At 35.0% G+C, this 6,501-nt stretch overlaps 1 protein-coding gene across 2 annotated transcripts in view; it reads left to right on the top strand.

Annotated features, from left to right (window-relative positions):
- The first annotated feature begins 2,815 nt into the window (after positions 1-2,815).
- Positions 2,816-6,501, top strand: part of LOC106867947 (sodium-dependent multivitamin transporter) — a 164,192-nt gene continuing 160,506 nt past the window's right edge. For both annotated transcript variants that reach the window (XM_052974693.1, XM_052974692.1), the window contains exon 1: positions 2,816-2,928. The gene's annotated coding sequence lies outside the window, so the exon portion shown is untranslated. The remainder of the gene's footprint in view (positions 2,929-6,501) is intronic.

The following is a 6,501-nucleotide window of genomic DNA, read 5'->3' as shown; positions in this document are numbered from 1 at the left end:
TTGATCACATTCTGAGAAGAAAATAGCTTGCTCACAAACATGCAGAATGGCTTCTGTTCAGGAAGGTGCTGCCTCATACAGTTACTACAGCATTATAGCTGGGAACTGAAACAACAGCCCAACCACTCAAATGTGGATGTAATATATCTTTACTTTGCCAAGGCTTTTGACAAAGTTATTCATGAGATGATATGTCACAAACTGTATGATCTTAGTATTGCTGGAAAACTAGGGAAGTGGCTGCATGACTTTTTAAAAGCTAGAAGTCAGACAGTTGCAGCCAATGGAGCTCTCTCTGAGGAGACACCAATTCTCAGCAGAGTCTCTCAGGGAACTGTACTGGGACCACTACTGTTTGTAGTGGCTCTCTCAGATATGCCCTCAATCATACAGTCAGCCACTCTCATCAGTTATGCTGATGATGCAAAAGTATCACAAGTGGTCAAAGACTCTGACACTCAAAAACTGCAGAAAGACCTAGATGCAAGATACAAATTGACTGATGAAAATACTTGACTATGAAAATACTTGACTATTGGTCCACAAATAGACTGCAATTGGAATGCACAGGATCAGAGGAATGCACAGGATCAGAGAATGCACAGGATCAGTGCAATCCCAGAGTCAGGCTTCATGTATGACCTGGAAATCCACATGAGTATTGATGTATCATTCCTATGTGCATATTACTGAGATGGCTACACTATGCAGGCGAGTGGCTGGCTGGATTATGAGATCATTCAGAGCCAGGAGAAAGGATACCATGTATCTCTTATGGAGAATATTTTATTTCTAAACTGCCTAAATTACTGCTTCCAACTGTTGTTGCTACAAAGCATCAAACTAACTGCAGAACTCAAATCAATCTAATGCTATTACGCAAAGAATATTGACTTGGTGCAACAGATGAGCCACTGGGAAAGGCTAAAAAAGTTGAGAATTTGCTCCGTAGGGAGAAGATGCAAAAGATATGTAGTGATATATGTATGGAAGATCCCGGATGGTTTAGGGATTGAAAGCTATACCAATGACCAAACTGAATGCCACTGCATTGTACCAAAGAACCTATCCTCTCCATTTAGATTAGGGACACTACTGTAACACATTATTTACATTATTTACGATTGTGATACCCACCACGAAGAAATGATCAAGCTCAGTAACAATCTATTAAGCAACAACTATCCCCAAAACATACTATCTACTCCAATTATGAAGAAAAGAGAGGATGAAACCAATAAACTGTCTACAGTCTGTCTACCCTATGTGAAAGGCTTCCCCCAAAAAATACAAAAGATATGTGGCCCATATGACATCAGGACAGTATTCAAGAATAATACAACACTTCGCAAATATCTCCTTCGGGTAAAATCACCAATAGAAGAGAATATGACCCAAAACTGCGTGTACTCCATCCTATGCAGCTGTGATAGGTTATACAAAGGCGAAACATGCCACCCCCTCAAAATAAGGGTAGAGGAACATCGCAAAGCTGTGACACGAGGAGATATTGATAAATCGGGTATAGCTGATCATGTGTGGAAAAATGGAGACCACCTCTCCCTCTGGGATGAAGTTAAAATAATAGACAGAGAACACCACTGGAAAATACGAAAACTAAAAGAAGCAGCACATATGCTAGGACACAACAACCTCTTTAGTTGACTGAGTGCAGATATGAATAGCATATAGGAACTGGTATTAAGTAAGGATAGGAGAATATTAGATTTATAAGACCTAAAGATTCACTCCATAATTGCCCATGGGCATATGGCATAGTGGTTATGAGTGTGGGCTACTAACCCCAAGATTCTGAGTTTGATTCGAGGCAGTGACCTGAATAATAATAATAATAATAATAATAATAATAATATCAAAAAATACCTTAGGAATGAGAACCCAGGTTCGAAAGTTCCCCAAGACACCTGATGAAGGCTGGAGGGTATATCAACCGAAATGTTGTGTTAACAACAAACGAGATGAGGACAAATATCCATCAAATGTAAATAATGTAAATAATATACATAATTCCTCATCTCTTAAATATAGAACTGTACTACCGTAACAGCTTAGGTTTTGAAGACTGACAAACAGCCTAAAAGCTCTGCAAAATATAGATATGAATGTTTTAAAAAAAAAAATCTGGACAAATTTATATCTGAAGTACCAGATAAACCCACATGATAACAGGAAACACAAAGAAGAGCAGCTCCATCTAACTCTCTATTCCACTAGAAGCAATTCTAGAAAGAAAGCTGGCAAGTAAGTGTAAAATAAAAACTGGTTACACCAAAGTTGATGGACTCAGCATGGATGCAGTCTTCAGCTGAAACCTCCAAAAGCAAACTAGTTTTGATAAAAATAAAATAAAGATTTTCTCATTGTTTTATTCATTTACACATAAACATAAAATATACAGTGATTGTATGAAATTACTAGCAACTGTAGATGTGAAGCAGTTGGGAAAGAAACTCCATCTTTTCATTAAAGATGATATATGTAAGAAAGTTTTACAACATTAGCATGCAATTCTCTGCAATTCTCATAATGATACTTGATAGTGAAAAATATAATTACTTGGAAAGTAGATGTAGATTAATGAAGTTTTGAAAGGATGAAATTAGGAGTCGGTAGAGAATGTAATATTATGGCTCATTGATAACATAATGTATTAAGATTCATTGACAGATGTTGTATTATAAATGAATCTGACCCCTGTTATCATGAGGGAAAATCCTGTATTCTTTTCTATTTAAATTTTTTTGATCATAGGTTATCAGTTCATAACACATAATACATATACATAACACTGTAAATGATACATAACATTATCTTTTGAAATTTAAAAGTAAATCATTCTTTTTGATACTTCTGAGAAATGTTATTGTAATACCTTCTCTTTCTTTCAGCAGATAATCATTTTATAAGGTGAGCATTATTTTATTCAAACTCTTCAGGATTCTAAATATGGTTATATATTGCTTAATTTAACTAAATTTAAAGGGTTTTTTTTACTTGCCATTTGACTATGAAGGTGTTGTGGTATGCTGAAGGTATCCCAGTTCTCAGTGCACTCATTTAAAAGACATTTTTCATGAACAGAATACAAATTTATAGCACATTATTCCCATAGAATAATTAAGGACTCAACAAATTCAAGTTGAAACACTTGCCAGATACACTATTCAGACTACTTTCAACTGTAAGCTCTGCCTCTTTACCTATTCTACAACTAGATAGTTTAAGCACAATTTTGATGAAACTGGCCACTAACTCTTTTTCTGAGCTGCTGACATTCTGTTAATTCAATCAGCTGGACTCCTCTAAATTTTCAGAAATTTCAGAAAAATTCATGTTGGTCTATTTATTTAATTCAGGAAAAAATGTTTTATTTAATCAGGTTTTTAAGTAGACAGATGTAACATAACAGACGGAAGATTATAAGAGGATAACAGTTTTTCTTTATTATATATTCAAACTATTCTGTTATATCTACTTTTTTTTTAATACTTTTCAATTATTTTAACTATTTGATACTATATTTTTTATAATGTACATGTAAATGTAAATAACCACAAGTAACAAAATATAGTATCAAATGCTAAATCTAATATTATTGAACAGAACAGGTCTGAGTACTGAGTTTATGGTACAAAGTATATAATTTCTAGTGACCCATTATATGCAATGTAATTCTTATTAAATATATTTATACTAATGAAATCTTACTTAATATATATGAACAGTCTTAGATTTAGCTTTCCAATATAAAGTGAACAACTTTCCTTCCTGTGCAGTTGCAATTGATTCCTGGTATCACCTTAAAAAGTCTGCTATGTTCTTGTAATAGAGTTTTCTTGAGAAAATACATAAATGGTTTCTTGTTTAAGCTTTAGTTGGGCATTTTAAAAAATACACTATATTGAAAGCTTGGTACAGACAAGTTTACTGCCTGGAAACTTATAAAGAACTGGAACAAATACCACAAAATGTTTTGTGGTATTATTTTGCTCTAATAATTCTATCAACTTGTCTTGGACTATGATGAAATTTTGTTGATCTCAAAAAGATGAAAAGTGAAAATTGATCTCAATGAGGTTTTCATTCAGAATGTAAAACTCAATACATAAAAATTATTTTATTTTTATTTTTGAAATAAGAGAGATCTTGAAGTCTGCTGGGCTGCTAAAACTGATAATTTCTTAATGTTTCTAGATACTTCTGTTGTTGTTGTCTAGCTCTAGGTTATCCCTGATTGAGCAGACCTTCAGTTAAAGATGTTTCAGCAATCAATATTCCATCTTTTTGTATTTCTAGAACAACATGTGCATCCTTTCTCTTTTAAGAAAATATGATATTATTTGAGAGTGATCTTTCTTCTACTTCTAGCAGGTTGTTCTTCTACTTCTATTGCATTTTGACCCTAGTGGTTTCAATTCTCACTTTGATGAATTTTCTGTTCATTGTACAAACTTTCTCCTCTGATGACAAACTATTTATTTTTTCTTATTGGGTCCAATCTTTTATGATCTTAGTTCTGCAGTGTGATTTAATGTGTCCTGTATTTCCACAATGAAAACACTTCACTCTTTTGAATGGACACTCTTTTCTCAGATGCCTCCCACTGCATGCCATACATGGATTTATCTCCTGATATATATTGTGTCTTTTGTGAAACACTTTATCCATCTTCCAGACTGGTTTTATCTGAAACAATTTCTTATTTCTTTATTGCCCACAAGGGGCTAAACATAGAGGGGACAAACAAGGACAGACAAAGGGATTAAGTCGATTACATCGGCCCCAGTTCGTAACTGGTACTTAATTTATCGACCCCGAAAGGATGAAAGGAAAAGTCGACCTCGGCGGAATTTGAACTCAGAACGTAACAGCAGACGAAATACTGATAAGTATTTTGCCCGGCATGCTAACGTTTCTGCCAGCTCGCCGCCTTTATCTTTAAACAATTTCTGCACAGGATTTCTTCTGTGTTGTGCCTTACTTTTAATATCAACGCATTCTTCTGACAGTTTCTGTATGGTTGTATCCTGGTTCATTTCCTCATTCTGACTTCTGCATTCTTTTTAGCAGTAAGTCAGGCACTTGAATGAGTCTGGAGCTAGATTATCCAGTTTAAATCTCTCACACTCTATGTTCACTCTACTTGTATATGTGGTTAAGTCTTCATCATCACTTTTCTCCATATTTAAACACTTCCAACATGTGTTGAACAACAATGTTTTTCACTAAACATCCTACATAAAATGTCAACTGTGTTCGTGAAATTTATGTCAGAAACTTTTTTTAGGCAATATAAAGCTACAGTATTTCTCATGCTCTATCATCACCAGTTTCCTCAGAATTAGACACGTTTTCATTTCGTTTGTCCAGTCTTGGCATTCTTTTTCAAAAACTTGTTCAAATCTTCGGTAATATGCCTCAAAAGTGATTCCTTCTTCCGGGTCATATGTAAATTCTTTTATTGAATTTGCTACATGGTCTGGCGAAAATGGATTTTCTGATTTTGTTACCATTAGTTGTAGCATTTGTTGCTGTAACATTTGTTGTTGTTCTTTGAGTTATTGTTGTGTTGTTGCTGTTTTTGCTACTCAGCTAAACCCTCTAACAAGTTTTCCATAACTTTACGGATTTTTCATTAAATATATACAACAAAAATGTTTGTTACTCCTCTGTCGAGTTTTAATTTCTCCACGTGAAAAATTTTTCAACGTTTTCTGCATGAATTATTTATTTTTTATGTGAAAAAATGTTTTTTCAATGTTGTCTGCATGAATTGCTTATATCCTCGTCCGCAATGGCTTTGAAACATCTATCTTGACTGTAACTTGAACTCATATATATCATGTAACTGACACTGACTCCAACTGAAAACTTGCACAGCAATTCTAACTACTACTGACCTCCTACAAGGACTGATTGTAACATGGGAAGGAGTGTCACATTTTCACTATGACAGACAGACAGACAGACAGACAGACAGACAGACACACACACACACACACATATATATGTATGTATGTTTTCTATATTTATGTGTATGTGTATTATCTCTCTCTCTCTCTCTCTCTCTCTCTCTCTCTCTCTCTATATATATATATATATATATATATATATATATATATATATATACATACACACACACACACATGACTCATGCTCATATGTGGCATACTGACCAGAGGAGTCCACCTCCTCCAAAATTTCACAATGTGCATGTTGCCCAGATGAAAGCACACTCTTCATCATCATCATCATCATCATCGTTTAACGTCCGCTTTCCATGCTAGCATGGGTTGGACGATTTGACTGAGGACTGGTGAAACCGGATGGCAACACCAGGCTCCAGTCTAATTTGGCAGAGTTTCTACAGCTGGATGCCCTTCCTAACGCCAACCACTCAGAGAGTGTAGTGGACTGGTTCTTGTGCGGGTGGCACATGAGATGCACCATTTTGAGTGTGGCCGTTGCCAGTACCGCCTG

This window comes from Octopus bimaculoides, chromosome 19 (assembly GCF_001194135.2).
Source record: "Octopus bimaculoides isolate UCB-OBI-ISO-001 chromosome 19, ASM119413v2, whole genome shotgun sequence".
NCBI classification, from domain to species: domain Eukaryota; kingdom Metazoa; phylum Mollusca; class Cephalopoda; order Octopoda; family Octopodidae; genus Octopus; species Octopus bimaculoides.
This window is presented reverse-complemented; position numbering and strand designations above follow the sequence as displayed.